Below are 16,021 nucleotides of genomic sequence, written 5' to 3' on the forward strand. Positions count from 1 at the left end.
GCTCCTGTTCTTGGGATCTGGTGTCTTCTTTTGGCTTGTATGTGCCCTTCCCCCCATACTCATACACTGCACACAAACACAAAGTAAATACCTGTTACATAGATTGGTGTGCTCAATGTGGAAGGACACTCTAGGAATTAGAGAGGATAAGTCGAGCTGGAAGGAAAACATTGGGGAAGGCTAAGCCATGGGTGTGTCTAGAGCAGTACTCTGAACTGAGAACAGCATTTGCTGCTTTAGAGACATTGTTATTTTTTTCAGATGAAATCCCAAATTTCTGAGATTGGCTTCTAATTCCCAGGCTAAGTCCCAGTCCTCCTGTCTCAGCTTCCTGAGTAGTTAGGAATACTGGTGCCTGCCTTTGGATGAGGCTTTGGTTTTTGAAATGGCCATAGTTGGAGAAAAGAAGGTCACTAATAACTTCTGGTTGTTTGATACGTTACATCCTACAATATATAGGAGAAATTCCTTATTTTGTAATGCTAAAGGTTAAGAAATGGTGGTCATATTCAGAGTACAATTAGAGGTGACTGATAGAAACCTGCATTATATTATTGCCATTTAGCTACTCTTCGATAAACAAAGATGAGTACAAATTTAACTCAAACATATTTAGCTCAGCATAATATACGTAAGCTTTAGAAGTTCTACCTGCTCAGCATTGTCTTTCCCCATGCAGTGCAAACTAGATGCTAAATGTAGCGAGCTTTACTATAATCTCCCATGTGTTCTGCATTTATTTTTCTTCCTCCCGGAGGTAAAGAATTGTAAAGAATATTTGTTTAGAGTAGATATTACAATAAGATTCTTAATAGCAATCTTCTGAATTTCTGTATACCATGCTAGGTAACTGATTAATATAATAAAATAATAAATTATGGTTTATTTGATTGAAGAAAGATAGATACCTGAAAACTAAGATATTCTTGACTTTCTAGTGGAGACTTAAGAAAACTACGATATGGTTACACTCTGCTACTAGGTGTTCTTGTTCAATTTATCCAGTATCTTTTCTCCAGTTTTCATATGTAAATGGGAATAATAAAAGAAGTTACATGATTGTTCTTGTGAGAAGAAACTAGTTAATGTCTGTCATACTCCTAGAATAGTGCCTGGGATAAGTTTTTGTCTTGTGCAAACCTTATTCATTATAAACAAAGGTGGGATTGAATGTCTGTTTTAATTATTCCCTCTTCCACTGTGTTGTGAACAGTTTTTAAAAAGAGGAGCTGAATCATTTTTGTTTAAACTTTACTAAAACATATGTATTCATCATCACAAGTCATTGATATTTTACTAAGTCTACACTGTGACCATTTTTATATGTATTTTTTATAAACCCCTGAGCTAGCAATGGGTTTTATTTTATTTTATTTTTTTTGTGATAGGGTTTCATGGTGAGGCCAAGGCTGACACACATCTCACTATGTTGATCAGAAAGGCTTCTATCTCTCAAGTGCTGGGATTATACACCTGATTCACCAGGACCAACTTTAGTTTTTTTATATTTTTAAAGAAGGGGCAAGGTTAGCATGTGACAGATTATAGGTTCACAAGGCCTAAAATAATTATTACTGTATGTAATTATTTCTCAGAAAATGCTAGCTTCTGGGAATGTTGATGATATTATAGCATGGCAGTTTGCCAATGAATGTTAGGATAAAAAATAGTTGTTACATGAGAGCTGGAATCAGAAAAGAAGGATTGTGGATATTACTGACGAGAGAAGAAAGTCCACAGTTGTGAATATTGGTAATTATTTATAAGAAAAAAAATGGTGGCCGGGCAGTGGTGGCCCACGCTTTTAATTTTTTTGAGACAGGGTTTCTCTGTAGCTTTGGAGCCTGCCCTGGAACTAGCTCTTGTAGACCAGTAAAATGTAGTAACATTGTAGAAGTAGCAAAACCAGTAGAATCCAGAATAACTTCCTCATTTGGCAAATTGGGTTCGGAATGTTTCTGGGTCCTGTATCATTTTGCTGTGTTTAAAAAGTTAAGACTCAAGAATGATGCTCAGATTCATAGTTTCCTAGTTGTCAACATGATAGAAGACACTAGTTTGCTAGTTGTGTTTCATGACTTCAAGGTTCAGGTTGATTTTTTTTTTTTTTAACTGTTTTTAAATTGTATGTGGGGTGTGCCATGGCACAGTTGTGGAGGCCAGAGGACAGCCTTAGTCTTAGTTCTCACCTTTCACCTTGTTCACTGGTTTGTATTCCAAACTAGATGACCTATGAACTTCTAGGAATGCTCTTATCTCCACCTCCCATCTTGCTTTAGGAATATTGAGAGTACAGACACACACTACCTTGCATCAGCTTTACGTGGGTTCTGGGACATGAACTCAGGTCTTCATGCTTTTATGACAAGCGCTGTATTGTACCATCTTTCTAGTTCACTGTTCTATATTTGAGATCAGCAAGTAAAAAAAAACATTGTGTATTTTTTTTTCAATTTAATGTGTATGGGTGTTTTGCATGCGTGTATATCTGTGTATCATTTGTGTGTCTGATGCCAGTGGAAGCCAAAAGAGAGTGTCAGATCTCTTGGAATTTGAATTATAGTTATGAACCACACCAAGCAGGTGCTGGGAATTGAATTCAGGTCCTCTAGAAGAGCAGCCAGTACTTTGAACCACTGTCTGAGCTATCTTTTTTGTTCCCCAGTGTTCTATATTTAAAGATTTTGTTTACTTATTTTGTGTGTGTGTGTTTGCGCAAGCACGCGGGCACATCCATGTGCATAAGTGTATTTGCAAGGGCCAAAAGAAGGTGCTGGAATCCTCAGAGCTAGAGTAACAGGCTTTTGTGGAACATTGGGCTCGTTGTGTGGGTGTTGGGTCCTTAAGACTGAGCAGCAACTGCTCTTAACCACTGAGCCACTTCTCCAACCTTTTTCTATGTTTTAATGAAGTATCCTTCCATCCCTTATTTTATGAAGAGAGGGACCTCACTGCTATTTAATAAGCTATAAGAACAGCATTAGTGATTAATTGTATTTGTCTTTATAATAAACATCAATAAATGCTTTTAACCACTTTCATACATTCTGCTGTGTAGATTTTGGGAGATAGTGAAATCTCAGTTACAGCAAATTCAAACCAGATTCTTGAGTATTTATTCTTATTTGCCCTCTCACCTATTTTTAATTTAGGGATAATTTTTCTTTATTTTTTATTTCCACGATTAATGATTTTAATTATCTGCCTGTTTTAAAAAATTGTATACATCTCCAAACTAGTATTAATTGAAAGTTAGGTTGAATATTCCTAATCTGAAGAGGTCCGTGAAGTGTTTAAAGCAACTCTTATTTCATAGATTGGTTGTTACTTAAAAATGATTGAAGTTGTTAGTTGAATGAGAGACAGCTTAGTGCTCTGGCTTCTGCTCTTTGTTTGCTTGCTTGCTTGCTTGCTTTTGTGATAGACCCTAGAGCATCTCCTGTAGGCAGTCTGTACCTCTTCTGGTCTGGAGACAGAATAATAAATCCTGTTCTTACAGAACACACCTTATGAAGATTGTCAGTAACAATAGGCTTTTTGTCTGTCTTATACTCAATTCATGCTCACGTATTTTTCTTTATTTAAATGTGGAAATTAAACTATTTTAATAATCTGGCACTTTGATATTGGTATAAAAATAATAGTTTTAAGTTAAAGGTGGTGTATCTATATTCTGCTGTTGCTTGTGTACAGCATCTTTATTAAGATAATTTGCCAGAATATCTTTTTCTCAATTGTAAAACAAGAATGACTTCTTTATAGGATTTTGTTAGTAATAGAAGGGGAATAGTTAAGCCTGTCCAGCACAGTGTTTTTCCCAACCAATGTTAAATAAATGTTTTATATTAAAAACTAAACAACAACAGTGTACTTTAGCTGAGCGGTGGGATTAAATAAAGGCGAGAGCCACTGTAGTATGGAGCAGGGCCCCTTGTTTGTCCTGACCACCCCGCTAGCTTACACTCGAAATAATCACACAGAAATTGTATTAATTAAGTCACTGCCTAGCCCATTATTTCTAGCCTCTTATTGGCCAACTCTCACATATTAGTTTAACCCATCTCCATTAACATGTATTGCCATTTGACTGTGGCTTACCCGCATGAGTCTACCAGCATCCTTCTAGGGCAGGAGAACCATGGTGTCTCAACTCTGCCCTTCTTCCTCCCAGCATTTCGTTCTGTCTTCCCCGCCTATCTAAGTTCTGCCCTATCAGGCCAAGCAGTTTCTTTATTGATTAACCAATGAAAGCAACACAAATACAGAAGGACCTTCTACACCAATCCATCACCACCCAGCTTAATAAAAGCTCTAGAGTCACAAAAACTTAGAATAAGGGGAAGGATATCACAATTTAAACCTCATTGCCCTTAGAATTATTATTTTATTTTCTAGTACCCTTGGCAAGTGTTCATACATTTGGTTGCTGTTGAGTTTTGTCTTTGGGTAAGGCATTGTGATAGGGTTTCAGAGAGTTTCAAGAGTTGATTAAGATTGTTCAGGTTTCTGTAAGAAGTGGCAGTAGAACTAGATGTACAAGGTTGAGATAGAATATGTGTAGTGAGGAGAATGGTGGGCTGTGTTCCCGCCTGGATCCCAGCTAGCTTACCCCCGAAATAACTACACAGAAACTGTATTCTTTTAAACACTGCCTGGCCCATTAGTTCCAGCCTCTTACTGGCTAGCTCTTACATATTGATCTAACTCATTTCTAATAATCTGTGTAGCACCACGAGCTGGCTTACCAGGAAAGATCTTAACCTGCGTCTGTCTGGAGTGGGAGAATCATGGCGACTGCCTGACTAGGCTTCTTTCTCCCAGCATTCTGTTCTGTCTACTCCGCCTACCTAATGTTCTGTCCTATTAAAGGGCCAAGGCAGTTTCTATAACCAATGAAATTAACACAAAACAGAAGACTATCCCCCACCAAATATGAATATTTACAGAGTTTCTGATAACAGGAACCAAGTGGGACAAAGGGGAGGAGCAGGACAGTTGAAGGAAGTCATGAATATGGATACCCCCCCCCAGACTAGATGAAGGGAGGAACCAGAGTAACCAAGTGTAAGCTTCCTGCAGTGTGACTTTCTATATCCATCAAATGAATTATTTAAAATGTAACTGTGATATGATCAAATTTGCATCAGAAAATTATAGCAAAACAACTGGCAATAGAAGTAGATTTCTTTCCCTGTGAACTTCAGATTATTCTAAGTATGTAATTTACTGTTTAAATTAACATTAAAAATACTTCTCAAGGGGGATTGGCACATAGGCACAGAACAAGTTGCAAAAATGACCTGGCAGATTTGGCAGAGAAATAATTTCTAAACAAGAAAAAAGTGGTACTAAATTTGTATTTCAATGGAGGATAGATTTGAAAAGGAAATTAGTGGTAGATATTGGGAAATTAATCAGATTAGTACTAGTGTTATAGATTTAAATTTGAATTTACTAGTGACAATATTCTCAGCTTCCACACACGCTCATTAGAAGACAGATCTAAGTTTGTTTTTAAGAATATGCGCTAATCCTGGAGAAGCACAGACATAACAAAATGGAGCTTGATATTCTTCATATGGCCAAGGGTATCACTGGAGGTGCATAATGCCCTTTATAGAGAAATTGCTAGAGTATTCTCTTTGTTCATTTGTAATTGTTGAGCCCAGACATTCCGTGAAAACAATATATAGGATTTTATTAGCTGCCTTTACTCAAAACTAACAATGAGTGTTCTGCTCATATTTTAATCTTTTAAAACAAACTATAGAGATGGTTCAGTGGTTAAACTCTTTCAGAGGTCCTGAGTTCAATTCCCAGCAACCACATAGTGGCTCAAAACCATGTGGGATCTGATGCCCTCTTCTGGCATGCAATAGAGCACTCATACACATGAAATAAATAAAGTCATTTAAAAAAAAATTACAAAAAAACCTTTAATTGTGGAATTAAGTCTAATATGCTTGATTTAATATTTGCTGACTTTCTTAGAACCATGTTTTCATTCATCCACAAATATTTTCGAGCCTCAGGTTCTACTACACATGGGAAATGGCTGTAGTAAATAAGACTGCTAATGTCCTGTGCTCAGGACGTTTTCTTTCTGGTGGTGAAAACCATAAACCAAACAAGTGTACAAATTTTAAAGTCATGAATATGCAGAGAAAATAGAATTAGGTGAAATGAGTGGGTACTGTTTGTTGGTTGGTTTGTTTAAAAGAGTAAATATTAAGAGAAAGTCTTGCTGAGGGGGCGAAACACAGAGAGAGACTGGGATAGCCAGAACCCAAATTGCTACTCCTCACCTTAATGAACAGAAATCGCAAAGTCCATTGGGTATCTGTGAATGAGTGTGGCATGTTTTCCTATGGTACTGGGGGTGTTGAGAAGATATATATATATATACATATATATATGTGTGTGTGTATATATATATATAAGTGATGAGGAATTTTATATTTATTTATTAGTTTTTTCAAGGCAGGATTTCTCTATGTGACAGCACTGGCCATCCTGGAACTCATTCTGTAGACCAGACTGGCTTCTAGCTCACAGAGATCCGCCTATCTCAGCCTCTCCAAGTGCTGAGATTAAAGACATGTACCACTACTGCCCCAGCTGGATTTTTACTTTCTAATGATATATATATATATATGTATATATATATATACACACACACACACAGACACACACACACACACCCTAACAACTTTTCACAACTTAAATGCTTATCTTCCCCAGCTCAAGGGTTGTGATTTACAATGCTAATCTTTATTATATATTTGGCCAGGGGAACACAATCCACATTAAAACATTTGATTCCAGATATTTGATTTGTTGGCTGCATCGTATGGTCTATTCCTATTTGGACATTTTTTGTGATACCACTGTATTATAAAAGCATGAAGTAATTGTGAACTTTAGCTGAAATAAACCACTGTTTTTACATATGGAGACAAAAGATAATACCAAATAATCATAGTGTTTTAGATATAGAAGATAATATAAAAACAATACCTGTAACCCCAGGCCATATTATAGAGTTTAGACATCCATTTCTTTAGAATAAACTGTACTTTATTGAATAAGTAATTATTCATAGGTTTCTACACAATTAAAAATGTTTGAAAACATTTTTATTTCTTGTTGAACCATTAGTGTGTGTGTACTCTTTCAATGGAATTTTTATTCCCAATTTCCATTTTGAGAGTTATTGGCAATTGTTATATCAGATTTACTCTGGAGCACTGAAAAGCTGTTGAAATTTCTGCCATGCTAGTATGAAAATGACTTGAGAAGCCGTAATTATAATAGACTAGTTCTCTTAATATACTGTGGAGTCTGTTCCTTACTATCACCATAGTATACTGTGATGCATGTAGAAGGCTTCTCCCCCCCTCTTGAGGAGACCAGGGATCCCCTTAAGGGTCATTGTGAATTTTTGTTGTAATTGCAGAATGAGTGAGTTTCAATATGAAGTAAGAAGAGCCTATGTAGGAGAGATGTTCTGGGGCTGCCCTTCTCTACAAAAGGTAATTCAGAAAGCATTTATTGTGGCTGCTTTACCATGTTTATTTTGTTTGAAAGCAAACATAAGTAGGCAGTTTTGCTTAGTTGATGTGTAATATGACATCAGGTTGACAGGATTTATGGTGCTGGAAGATTATTGGTTGAAACTCATTAAGGGCAGCATTTTGGAAGTTTACTCAACTATTTTTTAATTCATGTAAAGTGATAGTGAGGGTAGATAGATGGTTAGCATTATTTCTGAGCAACCTAGCCTTTCATTTTGAAAATCTTTCAGTATTTACCCATTGCCTTTTGATTACAGGACTTTCATATGTTAACAAGTCTTTAAGCTTAAAACCAAAATTTTCCTTGACCAATATTTCTGTTTTTGAATCTTTCTTGAAGTTCTTTATTAAACCAAGCTTTTGCATCTTGACTGGTTTGTCTAAAGTCTTTGTTATCTGAAGCAGAACACCTCTTTTGATAGTTTGTGTCAAAGTTACAGAATTGATTGCATAGGATTTTACTCTTTCAACTACATAGATTTGATTAATAAGGTAAAGATATTTGGTCAGATATTGGAAGCCAACCAAATATACTAAGCTAAACTTAAACAGTTTAGCTAAAAAAAATTTTAATCAATAAATAGAAATTTACAAACATTTCATGTGTTCCTTTAAGAAAAAATAGAAATGCTCTACCAGCAGGTAGATAATGAAAATGTGGTATATACGTAGTAGAATTCTACTCAGCTGTAAAGCAAAATGAAATTGCATAAACACTGTTAGATATGAAAAGTAGTATATTAAATGAGGTAATTCAGACACAGACAAAACTCCCATGTTCTGTTATGTATGAAGTTTTTAACTTTGAATATTTGTATGTATGTAAATAAGGGAATGTGAGAGTGGTCTTAAGCCATGAAACTAGGTAAGAGGCCATAAGGTGGGAAGGAGAAGTGCTGAGGAAAGGGAATAGGACACAAATGGGAAGGAAGCTGCTGGGGGTGGGAGGCTGCAGAAAAAAAAAGAGATGAGAGAAGAGGTGGGGAAGAGAAAAAATACACACTGTGTTAGAATATACATACCATAATGAAACTTAATAATTTGTATGCTAATAATGTTTTTCAGAAACAGAACTATAGGACTGTGGCGATAGCACATAGTCAAGACCATTGGCACACACTCAGGCTGACGTGGCTCAGTGGGCGGGTGTTAGACTGAAGACCATTGACACCTAACACATAGAGGTAGGAAAAAGATCCTGGGATTCCGGTTCCTATTAATTCTTTATAGCTGTCTTAAGGCAGTGATAACCCAGGTAGAGTTCATTCTTTTGCAGTTCTTTTCCTACAGGAGTGGAGTAAGTGCTGAAGTACATTAAGAGTAGAACTCAGTTGAATCATTCCTTAGGTAAAAACATTCCTTGAATATTTAAGTAAGACACCCCTGTGGTACAACTACCCCAGTTTTATAAAACGGTGTGACAAGCAAAAGAAAGGAAATATTTTATTTTTTTCTTTCTTATATGTAAAGTCACCTGTTCAGGTCTAGATGTGTGTAGCTCAGTGGGAGACCACCTACATAGTGTGTGAGACAGTAAGTTCCATCCCCAATGGCATGCTCCCTCAAACAAAATGCATGCACTCAATGTGCCATGTTTGGCTGGTATCCTTGGGAACTCTGCCCTTTTCTGGACAGAAATGAAAGGGGAGTGGATGGGGGCGGGGTCAGAGGGGAGGTGTGGGAGAGGGACTAGGAGGAAAGAAGGGAGAGGAAACAACAGTCCGAATGTAAATAAGGTAAAATAAAGTATGCATGCATATATGACTTAAGTAAATTTCTTCATTTTAATTATAAACAGATCTCAAGATAATCCTGGTGATAAACACTTCCTTTGAATGTCTGTCTTTCTAGTTTGTTTTGTTTTGTTTGATTTCTTATTAGCTGTGACCAATCTTGAGATATACTTAGTTTATTTTAGTTTATTGCCATTCTTGGGTTGAACCCAAGGCCTGTATACTAAGCAAGTGTTCTACTATTGAGCTACATACATTTAAAAGTACATTTCGTGAGATAGTACTGAAAGCATTTAGCATTAATTTTTTAATTATGAGCTTCATAAATGACTTGATTGGTGTGTTAGAGTTACTATAGCTATGTTAAAACACGTTGACCAACAGCAAGCTGAGGAGGAGAGGGTTTATTTGGCTTACATTTCCAGATCATATTCCATCCATCACTGAAGGAAGTCAGGGCAGGAACTCAAACAAGGAAGGAACCTGGAGGCAGGAGCTGATACACAGGCCATGAATGGGTACTGCTTACTTTCTTGCTCATCATGGCTTACCCAGTCTGCTTTTTTATAGAACCCAGGACTACCAGCTGAAGGATGCCACCACCCACAATGGGCTGGGTCGTCCCCACCCATGAATTACTAATTAAGAAAATGACCTTCCACTGGATCTTATGGAGGCATTTTCTCACTTGAGGTTTCCTCCTTCAGATGACTCTAGCTTGTGTCAAGTTGATCAAAAACTAGTCAGCACAGTTTTGGTTGATTCATCATTTTTAACAGCATTTGGTATGTTTGAGTTTCTCCATTAACTATCTCAGTATGTCAGTGATTGCTTTAATGCTACTATAACCTAGCTGTTCTTTGAAGTGCTGCCCATTGGAAACATGTAAAGAAATATTTTGTAGTATGTTTTTAAAGAATTTAGTAGTGAAGGATATTGAAGTTTGTTGCTCAGATTTCATACTCATCCCTATATATGCGTTTTCTGTCTTGGAAAATTTGTTCTTATAAAAAGATAAATAGTTGAGTTTTCTTGTCCTCTGTGTGAAGAGCTAGATGATTATGAATGGCAGTGAGTGGAGTTTCCTGTATTCAAAAGACTCTTCTTTCCTTGACTAATCATAGACTTTTGTGTTATCGATCCCTTGATAATATGGCATGTATAGAAATAGACATGCTCAACCACTGATACTGTTCATGGTCTTAAGACAAGGAGGATACTAGCCAGTAGACTCATTTCAGGAGGGTAGTGAGTTCTTTACATTTTACTCTTTTACTAGCACACAGGTTTCAGGAAGTAGAACAAACTATTGTGTTTATTTCATCTATCTGTCTGCTCTGAAGTTTGTTGTAAATCCGTGATGCTCACTCACACTGTGGTGTGTTTCAGAATCTTCTAGAGAATTTGTTAAGCCACATTTCTGGAACCCTCACCCTTAGAGTTTCTGATTTTGTAGATCTGGTGTAGGACCCAAGACTATATTTCTAAGTTCCCAGATGGTGCTGATGATAGTGCTGGTTCAGCTACTGCTTTCCTGACTGCAAACATTTTAATAAGGCCAAAACCCAGCCATAGCACATTAATTAGAGAAAATGGTACACACTAGTTATAGACTCAATAGTCCCTGCTGTTAAACTGAAAGTCACTTTTGCCTTGTTTCTTTGATATTTCAAGCAAAGATAGGTTTTTAAAAGTAATTTTGTATTTATTTTTTATTAAGATACCTAATTGTTAATTGGACAATTGAAACTTTTAAAACCAGTCTGAGGTCAGTACAACCTTCTTACCATTGCCAGCTGTATCTGTTGCTATGGAAACTCAGCAGGGACTAACAGGGTTACAGTTGTTAGGACCACACCTGGCTTATTTGCATCCAATTTAAGTTGAGGAAATTTTGAAAAGAATAAAAGGTTTCTCCATTTGCCAGTGGACAGCCAGAAAGAGCTTGTCAGTTTGTAGCCTACTGGGTGGGTGGGTTTTCTCGCTTGAGGCTTTTCGTGACTGTTGAAGCTCATGTTTGCTCAGTGAATTCACCGTGTCAATGCTTTGCTGTCCTTTTTGTTTAAAGTGCTTTATTGTTTTGTTTAGGTTTTATCTTTGGTTTATTCTTTTTAAAATTTAAAGTGTTTATATTTTAAGAGAGAACTTGAAGTAATACATATCAGAAATTTTCATATAGAAAAAAGTCAAATTTTTCTTCGTTTTCTGTAATAACATTTTCGTACAGTTTTGCTACTATAACAGACTAACGAGAATTTTAAGTTGCTCTCTCTTTTCAGCATTAAAAAAAACCACACACACACACCTCAACACCTTAAAGAAAACAACACATTTGTATTCCACCCTACCAAATGACTGAAATTTCAATTAAGCTTTGGACTTATAAAATTAAGTAGTTTTCTAGTTTGGGTTTTTTTTAAGTTTTCATCCACACATAGGGCATTCTTATTATGCCTGACTAGGAGAACACTGCAGGAGAAAACTCTGAAAAACATTTCTAAAGAGTATGATAATTAAATCCAGTCTCCGTGGTTCAAGCTTGAGACTTACCACATGAAAACAATAAATATTCAGATTTGATTGCTAAGTTTAGTGTAGCCTGAATCTTTATTTTCAGTTTTACTGGTTTTTGTAACTATTAATATCTAGGCCTAGGTAATGTGAGGTGTTGTCTGGATAATGGGAGTATTACATTACTATAGAGATTTTACAGGAAGCAAATGATATGCCTGTTAAAATACTCTGAAATACACATACAAAAAGAACTGTCAAGCCTATCCTAGACAGATAGACAGTATAGTGGCCACATAGTTTTTCTTACTGCTGTAACAAAGTTCCTGGTAGTTGCTGCTTTAGCAAAGGAAGTATTTTAGTTCACAGCTTAAGTCCATCATGGAAGACAAGGCTTAGCAGGAAACCTAGCTCTCACTATGACAAGAGGGTGAGTCCACAAATCTCACTGTTGGAGAGTGTGCTATTTGCTCAGTTTGCTTTCTTCCTTTTTCCTTCTTATTCAGTCCATGATCCTAATGTGTGGGACCACATTCAAAGTGGGTCTTTCTCAGTTAAACCAGTCTGAAAGTACCTTCACAGATATGCTCAGAGGTGTGTTTCTTAGGTAACTATCAGTCCAAGCAAACTGATAGTGAAAATTAATTACTGTGTAGCAGCTTAATGTTCAGAGATGTGTCAATAATAATAATTTCAGTTAAATTTATTTTATAAAGAAGATAGTTTGAACTAGTTACATATTTGACTTTAAATTTTTTCTAAAATAAAAATGTGTGTGTGTGCTTTTGTGTAGTGTATATGTAAGTGTATGTTTGTGTTATGTGTAAGCACATATGTGTGCCTATGGAGGCCTAATGATGATGTTAGGTATCATCTTCAATCACTTTCTACCTCATTTTTTGAGACAGTCTTTCACGGATTTGTTAAAATGACTGGCCAGTTAGTGAGCTCCAGGAATTTACCTGTCTTTACCCACCCAGGTCACAAACATAGCTACCATGCCTAATTTTGTTTATTTTTTATGTGGGTGTTAGCAATCTGAACTCAGGTCCTCATGCTTGTAAAACAGGTACTTTACTGACTGAGCCATCTCTACCTGCCACACTTTTGATTTTGTATGTACCATTACACCTAACTTATTTAGATTTTCATGAATTAGGAATATGACCTCCAAATTACATGAATGAGAGCACCAGGTTTGGTTATGTCAGTGTTATACCAGTTATTCTAATTAGTTAAGCTAATTAGAAAATAACTTGGCATTAAAAATATATGGCAAATGAAAGTTAGTGCCTGTACTAATTCCTTTGTTGTTTAAGACTGTTAGTACTCTCTGATGATCAAAATTCTTGAGACTTAAAAAACAATTAATGTCAACCAGTGATGCAGAATTGCTATACTATGTGTACCAAATACTGACTTTTCTTACTTTCTAAATACAAAATGTCATCATATATCTTTTAAGATGTATAAGAAAAACCTCCATTGAACTATCTGTAGCTTATTTCCTATATGATCTGATACTTTGAGGGGAGTGAATGCCAAAATTGAAATAATGACACCTTAAAATACGTACTTCAAGGACTCTCTTTAACTTCCTTGTTCCTTCAGTAAAGGAGGATTGTAAAATTTGCTTTGTTGAGGAGGAATTAAGCACATGAGAGATGGCTACTTAAGAGAGCTAAATATGCCCTGCTGACTGATTAGAGTTTTCCATTTTGTGTGATTTTTATCCCCTTAAAGTGTTAGGTTATTTTATACAGCTAATTCAGTTTTGCCTTTTTTTTTCTTTTTGTATTCTTAGACTGGAAAATTTTTAATTACCAAACTACTTGCAGTCTCTCTATACCTGGTAAATATTTTCTGTTAAATAAAACTATTAGTTTAGTAGCCACTGATAAACACAGGTGTTATGATGATTGCCTTTTGTTTTATGGATTGACTATTAAAATGACTTATCAAATACATATTTTTTAATTTTAACTCTAAGTCTGTTTAAGATTTGTTGATGCGTTGGAGTAAAGATTAAGATGCCTGTGACCTAGCAAACAATGGAAATAGAGTCAGGTTAGCTTTAGCATTTAGTATATTGCCTGTATTTTGTGGTAATAAAACAGTAGCAATAATCCCTGATGGTAGTTTAGGAGAACCACTGTGTGACTATAGTTTTAGTCTATAGGAAGCATTTATATAGTGATTAAAATATTATATCCTTAATGATCTAAGATTAGAGAGAACAGGGCTGGAGAGATGGCTCAGAGGTAAAGAGCATTGCCTGCTCTTCCAAAGGTCCTGAGTTCAATTCCCAGCAACCACATGGTGGCTCACAGCCATCTGTAATGAGGTCTGGTGCCCTCTTCTGGCCAGCAGGCATACACAAAGAATATTGTATACATAATAAATAAATAAATATTTAAAAAAAAAAAAGATTAGAGAGAACAAGTAACTCACTTAAAGAAATTCAGCTAAGTAGTAAAGAACTGAAACAGACTTCAGAATCTGTTATGCTTTTTATGATCTTTTTAGAATTTCCTTAAATATGGAATAATATGTCTAGAGAATAAAAAAATATAGTAACATTTAATGTGGGTTTTTCTTTTGTTAAAACTTACGTGAATATAGGAGTAAAGAAGACACTAGTTTCATGTGATCTTTGTAAAATGCTTCACCTATCCTAACAACACTTTGTGCAACTCTTTGTTGACTGGTCTGTTGCTTTAAAATTTTTGCACAAACTCTTGAGAGTGTTATTGTGTCTGTTTGCTGATGGCATTTTTTTTTAAAAAAAAACAAACTTATGTATACAGGGTTCTTCCTGCATGTATGCCTTCAGGCCAGAAGAGGGCACCAGATCTCATTACTGATAGTTGTGAGCCACCATGTGGTTGCTGGGAATTGAACTCAGGACCTCTGGAAGAGCAGTCAGTGCTCTTAACCTCTGAGCCATCTCTCCAGCCCGGCATTTCTAATATACATAAGAAGTGTAAGAGTAGAGGAAATAGGGAAAAAGAAAACACACACACACACATTTTATTTAAAAACATTTCAACAAGTCAACAAGTTTCTTTGGAACCCTGGGTTCTCTTTAGATCAGTAGTTCTCAACCTGTGGGTGTCGTGATCACAGGTGTCACACATAATTTACATTACAATTCATAACAGTAGCAAAATTATGGTTATGAAGTAGCAACAAAATAATTTTGTTGTTGTGTGTCACCACAACATGAGTAACTGTATTAAAGGGTCGCAGCATTAGGAAGGTTGAGAACCACTGCTTTAGATGGTAGTGGCATAAAAAAACAAAAAAAGAAAAAAACAATGTCTGGATGTCACATGTCTTCATTTCTGTTCACGTGCGTAAAAAAAAAAATATCACTTTTATATAAATTATTTTTTAAGATTTATTTTTATGCACATGAATGTTTTTGCCTACATTATGTATATGTACCATGTGTTTGTCTGGTGCCTATGAAGGCCAGTAAGGAGCATTGGTTCCCCAGAAATTGTGGAGTCACATGTGGTTGTGAGCTGGGATATGTGTGCTGAGAACTGAACCTGGGTCTTATGCAAGATCAGCATTTGTTCTTAACCAGTAATCCTTATCTCCAGACTCTAATTCTAATCCAGTATTTTAGAATTCATTTTATTCCTGTTTTCAGGATTTAAATTCTCTTTTCTAACAGTGATAAACTTAGCTCAGTTTATTTATTAGATTAATCTTGTATATAACCCAATTTTCTCATTACTAATTCAGATTTATGGAAAATGTTAAACTGTCCAGATTGACTCTACCTTTGGTTCATTTGATTTCTCTATTGTTTTTTTGGCTCAATGTCCTTTATTTATGGCTAGAAACCAATTATGAGTACATCCTATGTTCATCTTTTTGGGTCTGGGTTACCTCACTCAGGATAGTGTTTTCTATTTCTATCCATTTGCATGCAAAATTCAAGATGTCATTGTTTTTTACCACTGAGTAGTACTCTAATATGTATATATTCCACACTTTCTTCATCCATTGTTCCATTGAAGGGCATCTAGGTTGTTTCCAGGTTCTGGCTATTACAAATAATGCTGCTGTGAACATAGTTGAACAAATGCTTTTGTAGTATGATAGGGCATCTCTTGGGTATATTCCCAAGAGTGGTATTGCTGGGTCCTAGGGTAGGTTGATCCCGAATTTCCTGAGAAACCGCCACACTGC

At 35.9% G+C, this 16,021-nt stretch overlaps 1 protein-coding gene across 2 annotated transcripts in view; it reads left to right on the plus strand.

The window, feature by feature from the left end:
• Positions 1-16,021, plus strand: part of Pou2f1 (POU class 2 homeobox 1) — a 134,857-nt gene that overhangs the window by 43,288 nt on the left and 75,548 nt on the right. The window contains exons 1-2 of one of the 2 annotated variants that reach the window (XM_057770320.1): positions 7,479-7,532; positions 8,640-8,758. The gene's annotated coding sequence lies outside the window, so the exon portion shown is untranslated. Of the gene's footprint in view, positions 1-7,478; positions 7,533-8,639; positions 8,759-16,021 lie in introns of those variants that run through there. The other variant, XM_057770321.1, reaches the window with a different exon arrangement.

The sequence above is a fragment of the Chionomys nivalis genome, chromosome 5 (genome assembly GCF_950005125.1).
Source record: "Chionomys nivalis chromosome 5, mChiNiv1.1, whole genome shotgun sequence".
Taxonomy (NCBI): domain Eukaryota; kingdom Metazoa; phylum Chordata; class Mammalia; order Rodentia; family Cricetidae; genus Chionomys; species Chionomys nivalis.